This window comes from Phoca vitulina, unplaced genomic scaffold (assembly GCF_004348235.1).
Source record: "Phoca vitulina isolate PV1807 unplaced genomic scaffold, GSC_HSeal_1.0 scaffold24, whole genome shotgun sequence".
NCBI classification, from domain to species: domain Eukaryota; kingdom Metazoa; phylum Chordata; class Mammalia; order Carnivora; family Phocidae; genus Phoca; species Phoca vitulina.
This window is the reverse complement of record NW_022589727.1, coordinates 24,544,256-24,563,064: the sequence shown is the minus strand read 5'-3', so window position 1 is coordinate 24,563,064 and position 18,809 is coordinate 24,544,256. Positions and strand designations below refer to the sequence as shown.

The following is an 18,809-nucleotide window of genomic DNA, read 5'->3' as shown; positions in this document are numbered from 1 at the left end:
GTTGATCCTGCCTCTGTTAACACAGGAAAGCCTCATTCTCATCTTTCTGGCAGTCAGCTGTGGGGATGTATTTATCCAGCCTGTTTCCTTCCCTTTCTCATGACTTATGCTTTATATCTTTCAGAGATTTTGTAAATTAACTCTTTTCTGATGGTGGTAGTCTTTTCTTCCTTTTATTTTTTTTTCTTTTGGTGATTTTTGTGGAGGCTTTAAAAAATACATTGTTTCCAAAATATATATATATTCTCAAATATATATTCTCATATATATATATATATATATATATATATATGGCATATGTTGTTTCCATAATTTTCCAGGGCTTGAAGCAAAAGAGATAGTAGACAAATGTGACAAGTTTACCATCAATACATCAATACCAATTTCCTGCCCGCCCTTTGACAACTTGCTTTAAAGGGTATAAATTCTAAATTTAAAACCCTAATAATGTAAAATTCTTTTCCAGCCATCCATTATCCATTTTATAAGCACTCTTCTGCTTACTCTGTTCTTAAATACTTCATCAAATTTAATTTTAGACTCCATAAGGAACCCACAGAATAGATTACAGATAATATTACTCATACCGAAAGAAGTAAGATTAGAGAGGGACAAATACTATATTTAAGATGCTTATGGCTGTTTTGTCACCATTCACTGCCATTCTCACTGTCTTCTTGCTATTACTGACTACAGATGTTTTAACACCTGGATTGTTACTCATTAATTGTTAGTCAGAGGTTAATTGATTTTTTTTAACTGGGCTCTCAGCTTAGATTTTGGAAAATGAGGAATGGTTTCATAAATTGTTACTCGAAACTACTTATCTTTATAAGTAACTTTCATATAACTTCTCAGTATCTGAATCACATAATTTTCCAAGACTAATAGTCTTCTTTCAGAATTATGATTCATCACAGACATATGGTTTCTGGGGAGGTACTAAACAAGTCTGATATTTAGCTGTTGTGAAAGAAATTGGGGTGGAAAATGTGGAATTAAGCATTTGCTTATAAACTCTGTTTGAATCAAAAAGTAGTCAACATGAATATTCTGAAACAGAACTAGAAATTATGAAACACACTCACACATTCACAGGTTAGGTCACTTCGTGAAAATCAAATGAAGAGATAAATTGGCCAGTATAACTTGTACTTTACAACACAGATTCATCATTCCCGGTATATGATTTCCAGTGTAATTTTAATAAGATGTGAGGCACCTCCCTCTTTCATTTATTCAAGAAATATTTATTAAGTACCTATTATGAACCAAGTGCTTCAGATACTATCTCGCTGGGAATTTAAAGACAAAATGCCTTTGCCATGGAAGAGCTTACATGCAAGCAGGATAGTAATAATTGCTTTTCTTTTTTTTTTTTTTTTTTTTTTTTTTTAGAGAAAGAGAGAGAGTATGCACATGCAGTGGGGAGGGGCAGAGGGAGAGGGAGAAACGGTCTTAAACTGACTCTGCGCTGAGTGTGGAGCCCAACGCAGGGCTCGACTTGGGGCTCGATCTCACAACCCTGAGATATGATCTGAACAGAAACCAAGATTCAGATGCTTAACTGACTGAGCCACCCAGACGCCCCAGTAATAATTACTATTTTGTAAACACAGCAGTCATGTGTGTGGCAGGTGATAGAGATATCATATATCTATCACATTTAATTCTCATGTAAATCATATAATGGAAATATTATTAACCCCAAAAGGACATTGAGACTTAGAAAGGCTAAGTCATTTGCCAAAGGCCATGTAGCCAAAATGCTAAACTAAGTCTAACTCCAGAACTAGTTTTTGCCACTGAACAGCACTTCCTGCTCTGCTAATAACAAAACAGATAACACATTTGCAAGTCACTGAATTTCTCATGTCTCTTTTTTCTCAGCTGTACATATGAAAGTTGGTTTCAGGTGGTTTCTAGAGTCCTAGCTCTCAAGTTGTAGATGTTTGATATGTTCGCTGTTGTGTTCCCAACACAACAGCAGATGGCAGTAGAGAGCAAAGACCAGCTAATCCAGTTCCCTCTCTTTAGGCCCCTCTGATTCTAAGGATTCTTTTTCCTTTCTGTTACTAGATTTTCCACAGTCACTAAAACTGTAAAAATACTCTTATACTATAGTGTATACTGTGAGGAATATTTTATCGTATGTGTTAAGAACAAATAGTTGCTCATCATAGTTATCAATATCTGCAAATAACCCAAACATCTAAATCTGTGTTGTTGATATTTTAAATATCTGGAACTCAAAAGATTAAAGTTATGGTTTCAAAATGTAAACATACATGAAAATACATAACTATATATACTATATTATACATATGATATACATATAAATATAAACATGGAACACATTAATATGTATGATTTAAAATTTATACCAAAACACAAAGTATATAATTCACTAATTCACTCAATATTTATTAAGCAGCTGTTAAATTAGGTACTATTAGAAGCCTAGAGATCAGTAGTAAACAATTAATCCAACCCTGGTCAAGCCTATGTTACTCTGAATAAGAGTCAGCAGTCAGTTACATAAAAAGAGAGGATGCTAATATATATAGTATGTCAGATGGTAATAAATGCAAAGGAGAAAAAAATCAGGGAAGAAGAATATGTTTATGTGAGGAGGGAGGGTGTGTGCATGTATACATATGTGTGCGGGTGTGTATGTATGCGCACTGATTGGAAAGTGTAAAATATATACAGGATACTATTCTTTTACTCCAAGTGGGAATCTGTTAGTGAGAAAATCAAGGTAGAACACAGATACCAGATGTGTGGCATAGAAAGCATCAGATCAAGAGCAGCAGGGCTGTGAAATGCTGATGCTAACCCTTAAAAGAGAGGGTAAGTGTTAGGTCCATAAAGGTGTTCCAAGTGGGTGAGATTACACGAGAAATGCTTGGATTTGACAAGGAATACAAAAATCCTCTCTCTTCTGACCCTTATTTATTCAGATAAATAAAAGAGACTTCCCTCCTATGCAATATTGCCTTACCCAGGTTCATATGCAGATAGTCTTCCAAGTCTTTGGACTTGAGATATGCAGTCATTCCTTCAGAGCAAAGCCAAAAACCATCCCCTCATAGCTTGTAGCGAATTCCAATTCTGAATACTGGTAGGAGAGTGAATGGAATACTGCTTCAATGACCTTATTCTGTTTTCTGTATAAGCCATCAGTTTCCCCCCCATGACAGCAATTCTACTTTCATTTCTATCACCTAGAAACTTCTACATGCATATCACATGTTCTTAATGTATAGACTCTGAGTCCCTAATTTTCTATTTTTATTTTCTAGAGGTTTTTTGGTTGATTTATTTTTCTAAACTTAGAAAAGCATTAAGTAGGGGCGCCTGGCTGGCCCAGTTGGTAAAGCATGCCACTCTTGATCTTGGAGTTGAGTTCAAGCCCCACATTGTACGTAGAGGTTACTTAAAAAAAAAAAAAAAGAAGAAGAAGAAGTAAAGAAAAAGCATTAAGTATACCTAGAGGAAGATTTCCAAAGACATACGTACAGTACGTCAGATGGTAAAATAAATGCAAGAGGAAAAAAAGAAAGCTCCTAGCCAACTTCTCCAAGCTGCTACCAAATCTAGCCCACAATTAGTCTAGTTCTCATCTGGATATGCCTGTCCATTAGGGAGATAAGAAGGTACAGTGGGCTTAGAATGGCCTGGAAAACCCATTGAAAATGAAAGTGTTTTATAGACTCGGGAGGTCAACCTTGCCTGAGATTGGTTTGGATATTGGAAACCACAACAAACTCCCATGTATTTTTTTAGTGAACATCTCAGTTCCTAGGTGGCCTAGGGGTCTCAGCCTCTCTGGAATTCTCCAGACTATACAAGGCCTCAGACAACAGCCCTGTACTTTGGTCTCAATGATGAATTAACATTTCTTAACCTCTGAAGATTACTTATAATATACCAGTTGTTAGTTTTCTTTGGAATCATCCAAGTAAGAGCAGTCCTGAACATCAAGTATGGTGGTCATAAAAACATACCACTCACATTTCTTATTGCAGGGGCCTAATTGTCTGCAGGCTCAGCTGCCCGCCTTGCTTCTTCAACTACATTTGTGTCAAGCCTGTGTTTGTCATGTGCTGCTCCCAGCCAGTCACTAAGCACATCAGAAGCACAGAGACAGACCCATCCCAAGAACTGGGGGGCCCCTCCTGTGGGGGCCTTTGGCTTGCACACCTCCCATCAGCCTTCCCAAGAAATGCTTTGTAGTCTGAGACTTCTCCTTCCTTCCCTCTCTCCTTCTACAGGTAGCAAACCCACTTCAAAGTCTGAATGCTCTCCTCACCTTCTCCTGCTCCCTCCATAAATCTCTTGCATTTTCAATATCACCTTTGGCATCTGCTTCATAGCAGACCTGAATTAGCACATCATGTGACTGTGTATCTATCTTTACTGTGAAGACCATCCGTCCTTTGTTTTTCTACCTTCTTGGTATTCCCACACCCTTTATAAGAGCACTGTCCTCTTCTGTGAAAGTCATCAACCTGACTGACACTGAGAGACTGGCAGTGGTGGGGTGGGGGGGTCCATCTGTACATCTCACCTTTTCATGGATGACAATGCACTTGTAAGCAATCCAGGGCATTCTGCTGTTTCTCTTAAAATTCTATGACAGCCCATTGATCTGGCACCTCTGATGGCATTAGGGATACTTGGCAGCACACACATCTCATTGTTCTGTGGTAGCATTGATGTGGTTTGGACTATAGGTGAGGTTCGGTGGGGTGAGGTCTGGAGCCGACGACCAAGAAAGAATTCTTGCGATGTCTTTGGGGCAAAATGGTGGTTTATTAAAACACAGGGACACAATCCATGGGCAGAAAGAGCTGCTGCACCGGGATTGTGAGGGATGGCTGATTATATGCTTAGGAGTTGGGGGAGGTAAGGAAAAGGGGAGGTTTTGAAAGAACTTTCATATGCTAAGGAGGACCTACAAGATAATGGAGGCCTTGACATTGTCAAGTTAAGGTTGTTCACGCCTCTGGTAAGGCATTAACATTAAGATAGTTGGGAGATTCCTGGAAGAATGTCACACTTGTCTCACCCAGGAGTAGGGGGTGGGGAGGGGTTGTAGGGTGTCAGCTTATGCTGTCTTCAGTCAGCCTTCTGTTCCCTCATCAGCATTAGTGCTGTTCATCAAATATTGCCAGTTCTCTCCCTCCCCCTCCCCCACCCCGAGCATATGGTAGAATTACATGTGCCCCCTTTAAAGCTAGATGTGACCATAGGACTTCCTCTGGCTATTAAATATGAGCAGAAGTGCCATGTCGCTGCTGAGAAGAAACTTTAGGAACCAGTGTGTGGTCCCTAGTCTCTTCCCACTATGCTCTGGTGAACTTGGAAGCATGTGTCCCGATGAAGCCCTCGTTAGCCCGTGCCAAAGCGCCTCCTGCCAACCTCACTGGTCATGTTGTGTGAGCGAGAAACAAACTTGTGGTATGTTAAGTCACTGGGCTTTTAACAATTATTTTGGAATTATTTGCTTCCACAACATACACCGACACAAACCTTTTCCCACTAGAAATCCTTGAGAACAGAAAGCATCCTTATCAACTTTTTGCTCCCAAAGCACGTAAAATAATACTTCATGATAAGTAATTCTTGAAATAGTGTTTAAGTCATAGAATCTGATCTCCACCTGATTCAAGGTTTTGGTGGCTAACTCATAAATATAAAGAGAGAGTTTTCTTTCAGCCATTTGAAGAGTATGCATTTCCAAAGCCAATGCTCAATATGAAAACAGTGTTTATTTTCTTTGAGTAAAATGTTACTAAAGAAGGGATGTTGTGAAGGATTTGATACTGTGGCTGAAAATTGAACTAAATTTTGCATGTTACCAAATATGAACAATCACGATTCAAATTGTCATCATCTAGCATGATCGTCTTGGGTGTGTTTGGGTCTTCTACTTTTAGAGTGAAAGTTGAGAAAACAATTAAAAAGAATAAAGTTACAGGGGATTTTCAGTTAATTAAATTCATGCTAATACTTAAACCAGGGTTTGTTTCTCCTCCTAAAGGAACGATACATCCCTATGTCTGGGTGTACTATTGTATAGTTATGATTTATACTTGTTGATTTTCTGTAGTTATTTACATGGAGCTGTTACATGAACTGATGAAATCCATACAGAATAGAGAGTCTTCTCAACTTAGAAGAAATAGCAGTTTCAAAGACAGACTAACAGCTTACTTTGCCATCCTGTGACGGCTTTTGATTAAATCCCTTGAGAAAAAAAAATTAATTTTAAAAGAGCCATATCATTGGAGATTTTAAGGTTTTTTTTTTTTTTCTCTCTCCCTATCAATACAGTATCCCCCATGGGGCTTCCATGGTGACTAGTTTATATACTACCACTCAGAAAAATCTTTAGAGAATGAATATTTATACCTAGGGGATCAGAGAGCAGGTGAGAATCATCAGGAGAAAGCGCTCCATTCTATAAAACCAAGTGACAGAATCACCTGAAGATAAAGGGCAAAGAAGGAACAGGGTGACAGTCACAATTCCCTTTGACCTCCCCCCAGTGGATCTCAGGTTGCTCTCTCCTTAAGAAAATTATGGAGTTATGAAATGGCTTTTTAAATTTTTTATAATACTCTTGCTTCAAAGTGATCCTGATGCCATAAAATCACTTTTAAGGTTTATCTGCATTTGCAGAATCTACATAAAAACGAAAAATTCCATATTTTAAATATATTTTTAAGTATCCAATGCTGAGTACCAGACTTTTCTCATCATTCCAGAAATAAGGTAAATAGAAAACTGGATTAGCCAGGATGTGGTAGGGTAGGACACCTTTAAATGTTTCCCAGTAGCTTGGCATCATAAAAGCTTACTGACTCTGATGGGCTGAAGGAATCCGACCCTTTTAGGAAACTTAACTGCAGTTTCAAGGACACAGGCTGTTTGGAGAAATAAAAGTCATACTGGTATATGAATTTTAAAAAAGAACCAAACCACATATAACAGCACATTCTGATGACTCTAATTAAATATGATAACAGATGAGAAAAGGATGAGTCTTTGCCATAAAGGGTGGCGAGAGGAAAATGCCACATTACAGCCTCAGCCATGAATCAAAGTTTCCAAGCGCTCTTTGGAACATGTTTCAAGAGCTACCTGCTGTTTTTCTGAGGGTTCAGTAATGATCTCACACCTTTCAAAGATAAGAGACAAATGATTTCATCTCTCTACCTCCCTACTTGGTTTCATAGACTAAAGTAATAAACATTTAATGGAAGATAAATCAATACTTTAAAGTTCTCTGTGTTATTTTTTGTCACTTTTTCAGAACAGGTGACATCCAAGGCTAACCTCTGGGCATTTACCTGTCTCAAAATGTAGATAGTGAAACCTGTACCTGGCATTACTAAGATGTTAGAAACTGTCCAAGTCCCCATTGGATTATTAATGAAGTGGATAGAATTTCATATTAGCATTAAAAAGGCCTGTTTTTAGTGTCAGCTTTAAACTTTGCTAAAGCTACTTTAACTTCTATGAATGAAAGTGGAAATAATACCTACCCTGCCTGCACCTCACAGGTATCCTCTGAAGATGGAGTAAGATCTGTAAATGAAAGAATTTGTATGTGGTAAAACTCCATATAAATCTGAAGACTTATTATATAAATACGAATATAATATTAGTGCTTGTTTTCTGACTTGAAATGATATTTTCTCCCTAAATTTTTCAATAAGAGAACCAAAAATATTAGCCTATTTGGCCTCAGCAGGGTTTAGCTATATGCCCACAGAGACACAGGGCCATAAAGAATGTATGGGAATTTGGCATTTGACCCACCTGCTCAGGTAGATGTGTAGAGAGCTACTAATCACACTTTACTATAAATGTTTAACTATCTGTCTCCCCTGCTAGAGCAGGGGTAATGTCTGTCTTGGAACCACTGTATCTCCAGCACTAGGCATAAGGCCCAGCTTAGACTAAGCCCTTAATAAGTAAGAATGAATACATGAAATGCAAAGATGGATGGATGGATGGATGGATGGATGGATGGATGGATGAATAATCCCAGAGACAATTATGACTACACTCAGAAGAAAGCCAAAACTTAGTCCAAACCCATGGTTACAATAGTATCCTAGAAGAGTACAGGGTAGGCAGTCCACATGTGGGCAGTCTGTCCTTGGGTAACATGCTGGAGATGGAGACTGACCAAGAGCAAGGCAAGCCCTCTGACAGATTGCACGTTAGCAAACTCAAACTCAGAAATAAGACTAAGGCAGATAGCCAGCTCACAGAAGGGAGTTGGAATGCTTATCAGTTTACCAGAAAAGAATTTCCATAAGGGGACCGAGGCAAAATTCCAGACTAAGGAATGAAAGTCACCAGAGAGCTCAGGTTTGGGCCAAGCAAATAATTTTGAGAGCAGGGAAATGATGGAAGACTGGACCAGGGGTATCACTGCAGGAGCACATGCCCTAGATAGGACAACCAGCCTGAGTAACTTGGCCAAACAGCAGGAGGAGACCTGAAGCCAGCCAGCCAGGACTGACTCGGGAATTAGAACAGTACTGGGTTGGCATGCCGGCTGCATCAGTGAGCCCACTGACACTGAGCTAAATATAGCCCAGGCACTGGCTGTCATCTGTGTAGCATGATCATCCATCCCCACGTATATCAAGTTTTTAATATCCATATGAGATCAAAGCTTACATGTGGACTAATGGCTTGCAAAGGAACATTTTAAAGAACTCTGTATACAAGTAGTTCTCAGATTATAGAGTATACTCAGAAAGGTGTTGTTATAGAGAGACAGGGACAAATGTCAGTTCTTCTTTTTCAACTCCCAGGCAGCATTTTATACCCGCTTTTGCCTTGGCAACTAATATTCAGACTTTCTGGAATTGTTGGCATTTACGGTCAGAATTGTCCCCACACCCTCCCCTGGTTTGGGGCAGGACTGGCCTACCAGAGAGCATAAGTTATCACAGTTTCCAATTTCTATCAGTCCACCCACATTCTAGAATTTGTTTGACTGCCAAAGGAAGAAAAGAATAAAATTATCAAAGCCCCCCTTAAATCTTATTTTACAATATGGGTGAGTGGGTACTGCATGACTGACAGGACTCATCAAGATCAGTGCTACTTCTGACCAAAAAAAGATTTGCCAAACCGCACGTTTCATGCTTTGTCATGCCATGAAAAACTCCAAAGTAATTTAGAATCAATATGGTACAAGATAAGTATAAAAGGCAAAATTTGAATTTCATTACTTTGAAATGTCAGGAATGGGCTCTGTTGGCTTAGATTAATGTTGCAATTCTTCCTCCAAATGTGAGTAATCACATTTCTTCAAAAACTAACACATTTCTTGAAAATGGCTGAATAAGAGTTTTTAAATATCTCCGGTATGAAGTAATTCACCAATTTTCCATTCTGTTTTTCTAATAATCTATCCAGCTGAATGTGTGATAGTTGGGATGAACAGTGTCCTTCTAATTCACATAGGGGTTTTTGGGGCGCCTGGGTGGCTCAGTTGGTTAAGCGACTGCCTTCGGCTCAGGTCATGATCCTGGAGTTCCGGGATCGAGTCCCACATCAGGCTCCCTGCTCAGCAGGGAGTCTGCTTCTCCCTCTGACCCTCCCCCCTCTCATGTGCTCTCTCTCTCTCTCTCTCATTCTCGCTCTCTCAAATAAATAAATAAATAAATCTCAAATAGGGGTTTTTGTTCCTCGTTAAACCTCAGCAATATAATGGGAGAAGCTATTTTATAGGTGAGAAGCAGATGCATGCAACTGTAACAACTAGATTCTTGATTTGGATGAAGGTGATTGACCACCATTTTTTTCTCCAGGGAATGTGTACCTTCAGACATGATACAAATGGATGAAAAGTAACTTTGACATCCACCCCTAGCTACTGACACCTAAGTCACATTGGACTTGGTTTCTAGTTTGTCAACTAATCTTATCAGAGATAGATAACCTTTGAAAGTATGTTTGGGGGGCACCTGGGTGGCTCAGTCGGTTAAGGATCTGCCTTCAGCTCAGGTCATGATCCCAGGGTCCTGGGATGGAGCCCCTGCTCAACGGGGAGTCTGCTTCTCCCTCTCCCTCTCCTCCCCCTGCTTGTATTTCCTCTCTCTCTCTCTCTCTCAATCAAATAAAATCTTTAAACAACAACAACAAAAAGTATGTATGGTAACTAGTCTTCATCTCATAATTAGAATCTGGTCTGTTTCTTGGATCCTTTGTATTGCTATTGGCTTCCCATTCACAAAGCTTGATCATATCCCCAAACACAATTTGGGGATATAAACTAAGTAGTCTTGTTATATTCACCTCAGCAGTATTTATAAAATATCATTCTAAATAAAAATGTTTGGATAATCTGTAATTTCTTATTCTACTATTATCCATATGCAGATTAATATGCTAATTATGCATCTGTTATGATAAAGTAAGCTATTTTATTTCCCTGCAAGATTGCACGAGCATTTTTTTTCTTTTTCTTTTTTTTTGGGGGGGGGTCGGTATGAATTTATTGATATGGGTAGACTGACCAGAGATTCTGGATTCAAAGTTACTGGATCAGCTTGATTGAAACCTAGATTCAATGGCAACATTGCTTCTCCAATGTTAATGCAAGCCCTGGAATACAAAGAGTAGTTTCTCTTTTCCTGACTGAACTTGACTGATACACCATCTTCAATCCCACTTGACCTACGGCAGCCTGAAGCACCCAGGAGAAGGTGTTGGAAAATGCGGGTGCCATTGTTTTAACTGCAGATCTCTTGCCCCTGCCATTGGATTGTTTTAGGCCTATTCCACTCTTTTTTTTTTAAATTTTCTTTTTTTTTTTTTAATTTATTTTTTGACAGAGAGAAATACAGCGAGAGAAGGAACACAAGCAGGGGGAGTGGGAGAGGGAGAAGCAGGCTTCCCGCAGAGCAGGGAGCCCAATGTGGGGCTCAATCCCAGGACCCTAGGATCATGACCTGAGCCGAAGGCAGACGCTTAACGACTGAGCCACCCAGGCGCCCCGTGCACGAGCATTTCTTATAAAGACAGGGAGCTCTTGGAGAATTTAGAAATGGTTACATTAACAATGAAAATATTCATTCTGCTTTTTTCAGAGGAAGTTAAGGAAGATTTGACTTTAATTTTCTTCTGGAAATCACACATCGGAATAAGTTACTAACATAGGCTGGAAAATATGCTTTATAGCAGAGCATCCCTTGTTCCAGGATCAGGTACCTGGAGCAAAGAGTAAGGGTCATTAGAATCTCAGTCTGGTCTTATCAATATTCCATTCAGGATTAGTCATACCTCTTAACTCTGGCCTTCTGGACCGGCTCAGCTTAGAGACCAAAGGTGAAGGCACTGTTGTCCCCAAATTTGAACTCCGGACCTATATATCCAAATATCTTCATCTGTATGTTCCACAGGTACTTCAAACTCAGTCTCTTCAAGACGGAACTTTGTATCAACCCCATATCCTACAAGGCTATATAGTCCCAATGCACTCTTTTGATTACTACTGATCTAAAATCATTTAATCAGTCATTTTTATATTGTTTTTCTTTCAAGAAACATTTATTGAGAACACTTCAGGCACTGTGTTAAGTGCTAGCTAGGGATACAAAGAGATAATGCCCTGATACACATAATTAAACATTTCCTTTACTTCAATCCCAGCATGGTACACAGACCTATTTTTTAACCATTTATAATTATTCATTGATCTGCATGATTTCTTATGAGGCTATGAACCCCCTGGCATATTTAAAAATTTCCTTTTTAAATGTTCCAAGATTTATTCAACCAACATTTATTGGATGCCAAGATGATATGGAAAGACACCCAGTTTTCCTAGGCTAGGAACAGTAGGTCTGATGAATCATTTATCAGCATACTCACCCCAATTGATCTTGCTCACTTCTGGTCTATAATTAGGTAAATATTATCATTGAGATTTGGGCAGTAGCTCATATGCAATCTTTAGATGCTCTCCCAGTAAGTCAACAATTGTACAACCAACAACGAGGAGTAAATTTTGCAAAATTCTATGTGTGATTTTATTCATCAGAATTGAAAACAGCTTATAAGTCAGTTCTGTTCTGGTTAGCGCCTTTGTATAGTCAGTAGGCAAATGCCAGACGGAGACATACAGATTGTAGGTAAACGGAAATTCCGTGTGGAATCTTCTGTGTTAGTGCTATAAGGTGAGCGTGGTTCCTGTGAGGTCACCACCACTCTTAGTAACTATTTAAAGTAGTGTCTGGTTTATATATTTTTTTTTTAAAGTTTCAAAGATTCTGAAAGAATATTAAAGGAATACCCTTTTTAAACAGAGAATGCTAAAATATTATAGATGGCATGAGCAACAACAAAACATTCTAGTTAACATATCCATTAAGTGGTAGGGAGGTGACGTAGTTATAAGATTATGAAACTGGGGTGCCTGGATGGCTCAGTCGGTTAAGCATCTGCCTTTGGCTCAGGTCATGATCTCAGGGTCCTGGGATCGAGTCCCGCATCGGGCTCCTTGCTCAGTTGGGGAGGCTGCTTCTCCCTCTCCCTCTGCTGCTCCCCTGCTTGTGTTCTCTCACTCTCTCTCTTTGTCAAATAAATAAATAAAATCTTTAAAAAAGAAAAGATTATGAAACCAAAAATATTGTTCTTAATTTTGCAGTATTTGCTACAATCTGATCTCCATTTCCTAGAAACTCAAAATATAGATAACTCTAGAAATTGGAACTCAGTTATCAAGAATTATTGAAAGGAGTTTGTTCCCTTTTTCTTTTATTTTAGACACATATGAAACTAATGGTTTTTTCCAATGGGGGGAGGGAGATAATTATAGGGGGTTTTATGGAGTGTGACTAAGTGGATAAGTCCTTGTAGTAAAGGGGGATGAGGTAGGTACCTGAGTGAGTAGGGCTGTTAAGAAGAGATGAACAGGGGGCGCCTGGGTGGCTCAGTCGTTAAGCGTCTGCCTTCGGCTCAGGTCATGATCCCAGGGTCCTGGGATCGAGCCCCACATCAGGCTCCTTGCTCAGTGGGGAGTCTGCTTCTCCCTCTCCCTCTGCCTGCCGCTCTGCCTACCTGTGCTCTCTCTCTCTCTCTGTCAAACAAATAAATAAAATCTTAAAAAAAAAAAAAAAGAAGAAGAGATGAACATGCCATTCTGGAGTATTGGTATCCAGTAGAGTAGACCCATCCCTTAGAAGGGATAAAAATACAATGTTGACTTGGGAAATCAACTTGTGTTATTATAAAACTTCCATTAGTTATTCATCTCTTATGGATACAGTTATTTCATTTATAATGGTGTTTATTGCTGTTTGTTTTCTTTGTGGGGAGAGGAGGCGGCAACATGCAGAGTTTCCCCAGAACTGCCCCATGGTAAGAGGCAACAAGACCCTTTCCTAGAGATCACTACAATCACTACAATTCTTTCCTAGAGATAATCTTCATTTTACATGAGGTCGAGACTTGGAATTTGCTTTTTTGACAAGTGTGCCTGCTGATTCTCAACATTGGACAATCTGGGGAAATGTCAGCTTGCTTAATTGTGTGCCCATTGATTGCAGTGTTTGATTGCATCAAAATAGGGGTGTGTAGATACGTTTTCCATGGCTTTTTACTGTTGGAAGTTACACCCTTTTGTGAGGCCCTAAACAGCATTTAGAGAGAGTCCATTCACTCTTGGGTATCTCGACCATGACTATCCCCAAAAAACAGGCATTAGGTGAAATGATTGACCTCCTTAGGAAAGAAACAAGCTTTAGAAGACTCTGTGTAAGAAATATCACTAGTCCTTTGTACTTTGCCCTTTTCTCTTGTAAGAAATTTGTTGTCCTTTGTTTTTAATTGTTTGAAAAAATTCTGGTTTGCCAGAGATGAACTTTGCCTTCTTTTTCTCATTTGTCATTTACTTATTTATATTCACTGAGTGCCTGCTAAATGTCTTGCTAATTATCTTTGAAGTTTCTGCATTTAATATACAGTACAGAAGAGGTATTCTCTATTACTTGGTTTATGTTTTGTGATAATTTTAAATAGTTTTAAAATATATAGTTGTGACATTTTTTAGTCTTCAATACTCACTGGTAAGACAGTGTTTAAATGTCATCTCAATTAATCCCCACTTGGTTTTTTTTTCATTTACTAACACTTAAGAAAATAATAAATTAAAATCTCACCACCAAGTTTCTGCTTCAGTTCTTTTTTCCCTCTCAGTAAGTTTCTCCAGAGATTTGCAGTCCTCTTGCTCCAATGTATCCTAAAAAGATACACACAAAGGGAAAAAACAAATTGCTTCTTTGGATATTAAAAATCAGAATAGTGGTCCATAAAAGCTTAGTGTAATTGACTGCTTAACGCTAGGGATGTTGAATTATAAAATAGAAGATGTGTCTGCTTTTCCAAGACAGTCTTCAGAAATGAAAGGCACAAAATAAGATGTAGGTTACTTCTAAACTGATCAGACTTTTGAACTTCCCCATAGAGAATATTCTCCACCTGGGGATTTTTACATGACTGAGCTAAATATAAGATATGATCTGTTGGAGGATTTTAATATCAGTAAATGCCAGTTTCATCAGAACACAGAAAGGGATCTGCCCAAGAACCATTGAATTAGATACTGTTATGACTCATACATTTCTGCTTTGACAAATTTCTGTTTTAATGTCAGACATTTGGTGATTAATTCCAGGTTTGTCATTTTCTATATTTGCATAAGGTCCAGCAAGAGTGACTATGCAAATGCTTTTCTTTAATTGAATTTGACTGTATTGCCTATACTGGTGTAGAAAGTATGTTTATAGTAAATATTTCCGATAGAAATTAAGTATGTGCAAATATTACTACAGTAATGAAAGTTGTATGAGGAGGTCTACCTCTTCCTTCTGCTTCCAAAGACAAAAGATCAGGAGAAAAGTTGAAGTCTAGTTTTTTGGTGGATAGATATATACATATTTTTAGTGGTTGGAATATAAAATATTACATTTTGTGTCAAATGATTTCAAATGTTTTGAATAAATCTTTTAGAAGGAAAAAATGATTCTCTGTTCTGCCATGAACTATTAATCATCTATAAGTTTTGAATATTTTGTGATATTTCTTTTAGCCAATAGTCCAAAAACTATTAAAAATTAAAAGAAGTGCTGGGATACCTGCGTGGTTCAGTTGGTTAAGCGTCTGACTCTTGGCTTCAGCTCAGGTCATGTGCCCCAGGTCGTGGGATTGAGCCCCGCGTCGGGCTCTGCACTCAGTGTGAGTATGCTTGGGATTCTTTCCTCTCCCTCTCCCTCTCCCTCCCACCCTGTTCCTCCCTCCCCTCACCCCAGCTTGCTCTCTCTCTCTCTTTCCTCTCTCTCAAATGAGATAAATAAATAAAATCTTTAAAATTTTTTTCAATATAAAAAATTAAAAGGAGTTTTTATATTGTTGCTTTGAAACATATTTTTAAATAAATTAATAATCTTAGGGGTATCAGGACCTATATTAGTTTTTTTATCATGGCATAACAAATTACCACAAACTTTGTGGCTTAAAATAACATCAGTTATCTCAGAGTTCCATAGAAGTCCAGGTAGATTTGGCTGGGTTCTCTGCCTTGCGTACCACATGGCTAATATCAAGATAATATCAAGGTGTCACCTAGCCTCGGCTTATATGTGGATGATCTGGAACAAGAATCTGATTCGAGGCTCATTCACATCATTGGCATAATTTGGTTCCATACAGTTATAGGACCGAGGTTTCCACTTCCTTGCTAGCTGTCGCCTGGGGCTGTTCTCAGCTTCTAGAAGACATCCACATTCCTTGGCTCATGGCCACTTCCATCTCAAAGCTAACATTGGCATGTAAGATCTTTCTCGTGCTCCCAGTCTCCCTGGCTTTCCCTTCTGCCTTCTTCTTCTGCCTTTTAAAAGGCCTGTGTGATTGGATCAAGTTTAGATGATAATGCCCATAGCTCAAGGTCACCCTCATTGGGACTTTAACTACAACTGCCAAATTCCTTCATGGCAGCACCTACATTAGTGTTTGAGTGAATAACCTAGGAACCTGGGGACCATCTTTAGAATTGTGCCTAGCACAGAACTCTTGTAATACAGCTCGCTGAAGGCCGTCTTCATCTTGCTGACAAACTGCCTGTGAATGCTAGTTTACAGATATAAACATCATAACGTTTCAGAAAATATCACGCAATACAACATTAACAAGGAATTTAGAAGAGTTTGAAGTGTTTTCTTGAGCCACAAATGTGAACTAGGTTACATTTTATGGGGAATGAAGAAGAGAGTATTACCTTAACTAGGACTTTAAAGGCATTTGACTTTTGCAAACTTTCTTTTTTTTTTTTTTTTTTTTTTAAAGATTTTATTTATTTATTTGAGAGAGAGAGAATGAGAGACAGAGAGCATGAGAGGGAGGAGGGTCAGAGGGAGAAGCAGACTCCCTGCTGAGCAGGGAGCCTGATGCGGGACTCGATCCCGGGACTCCGGGATCATGACCTGAGCCGAAGGCAGTCGCTTAACCAACTGAGCCACCCAGGCGCCCCTGACTTTTGCAAACTTTCTAAGTGACATCAGTGATTACAATAGTACATTATGAAACTCACAAATCCAAAATTGTCTACTCTAGTACTATGGGAAGAATGGCAAATCTGTTTAAGAAACAAAAAAAGACACCAAAAAACCCCACAAAAAATGCACATCAATTATAGGAACAGCTATTTTATCTCTTTCTTTGAAGAGACACATAATTATTAGAAATATAGGTCTTATCAAGACATTTATACAACACAATGGAATGAAATATATTATTTTCCATAAAAATCAGCTCACTTTATTGTTTATGCTATTTGACATACCGACTCAAGGCCACAGTTAGATCAACCTGTATTTCCAATACTTTTATTTAAAAGAGTTTATTCACAAAATAAGATTTCAAGCCCTCTATTGTCAACCTCTTTCTACTTAAATGCCCTTTAATATGTTGGGAAATTATTATTTAAATCCCTAATAGAGATGAAGAGCAATTAGTCATCATCCTTTGTAGGAGGGCCCTAGGAGGAAAAAAATTCTTCCCCATGAGTAGAACCACATGACAATGGAACTAGTAGATTCTCCATTGCTAATGGTCCAGGTGGAAGGGTGGGATATTAAAGAAAGGTTGCAAGATTGAAAGTCGGTACAGCCCCATCCTTACTCTTTCATTGTTTTGTCATAATAGCAATGCTAATATAATAATGTCTTGGGAGGAAGGGGTTAATGTAAAAAATACAGAAGATACTTTCAAGTTAGAAATAGGATAATTATAAGAGAATGTTGCACAAATGAAACCCGGACCACTAGATAAAAAGACACTGGCTGGGGATTCCATAGGGATGCCACATTTTGACATCAAGAATGTTTGTTAATCTTTTAACAATCTGACCTCTGTACCTGTAGTCTCAGGAGGCCTGTCTCCCCGCCTATGTTCTTCATCTAGACAAAGTTCTAAGGACTGATATGATAAACCTTCTGTAGAAGAATTAACCTTCATCCTCCAGAGGAAAGAGGATTAATAAGTACCGTGTAACATTATGATGATGCTGAATGTGGATAAGGATCTTAAAACCCATTGGACATTTCCATTTACCTCCCTAAAATGAGTCCTTGCATGAGCCAACTACAGGGAAATCAAATATATTTTACACTGCCATCTTCCCCCAATTTGATTGCAAAGCCAGATTTCCATAAAACTGGGGAAACCCTTTGGGTTCTCCATCTGCTCTGTTCTACTGCTGTTTCCCCTGCAGCTCATGAGTATGCACCCGGAGTCGTGGAAATGCAGACCCTGTGTCTATTTGGCCATTCCTTTAAAAGCTTCTCTCTGGGGCTTCTATACTGTGGAATGAGATATATGGGGTTCCGTTAAGTGAAGGTGTGGAGCTCTGAGAATGATAGCTATCTCACTATTAACATCAAGCCTCGCGGGAGCAGACCTGTAACAGGTTGCTCACTGGCAAGCATGTGTGGGTACTTCTAGCCACAATAAGAAAGCTGCCCCTTGATACAGGAAACTGAGCAGCTCTTTATCTTGATGAAACTTGCCTAAAAAGAATACAGTGTTGAAACCCGAAGCCCATCTGAGATTCCAGTTCTGTGCTGTAGCCCGCTGCCATATTCTTATGTTGGCTTCTCAAATAATACATTTTCTTTGGAACTTCATCTCCCAAGCAGTCTGCTGGTGAGCACCATGTATTTCCAATCTGTGATATCTTGGCTGAAATCAGTCAAGTCATGCAGATTTTTTATGACATGTCAGGATGTGTGTGAAAGCGACAAAAGAGAAAAGAAGCTGTACTTAGTCTTACTTGGTACGTCTTTGCCCCATTGTGAAAATGGGGGATTTCTTTTTTCTCTTTCTTTACTTGAGTACAGATGAAAAATCTCTCTGCTCTTAAATGGATTCCTAGATCTTATTATGGATAAAATGTTTTAAGAATTGTATAGAGAAAAGCTATCCACTGAGCTGAATAAAACTCCATTCATAGTGTATGCATTATAAGTATTTTTTCAACAACAAAATCCAACTTTATCTTTTTTAAATTTCATTTTGATAGAACATTTATCCTCTTAAGTTTTAAATGTACAGAACATTATTGTTGATGATAGGTACCCTGTTACACAGCAGATCTCTAGAGTAGATTCATCTTAACTGAAACTGTATGCCTCTTAATTAAGAACTTCTCATTTCTCCTTCCCCAGCTCCTGGTAACCACCATTCCAGCCCTCTGACTTTGTGCATTTGACTAT

The 18,809-nt window shown here is 38.6% G+C and overlaps 1 protein-coding gene and 1 long non-coding RNA gene across 7 annotated transcripts in view; one reads left to right on the top strand and one right to left on the bottom strand.

The window, feature by feature from the left end:
• The window catches only part of DLGAP1 (DLG associated protein 1), a 905,535-nt gene that overhangs the window by 396,142 nt on the left and 490,584 nt on the right, over positions 1-18,809 (top strand). The window lies entirely within an intron of this gene.
• LOC116642764 lies at positions 1,543-15,124 on the bottom strand. Its single transcript, XR_004301379.1, has 3 exons — positions 14,202-15,124; positions 7,557-7,599; positions 1,543-3,121 (listed from the first exon to the last, which is right to left on the bottom strand). It is a non-coding gene; the product is annotated as an uncharacterized LOC116642764 (long non-coding RNA).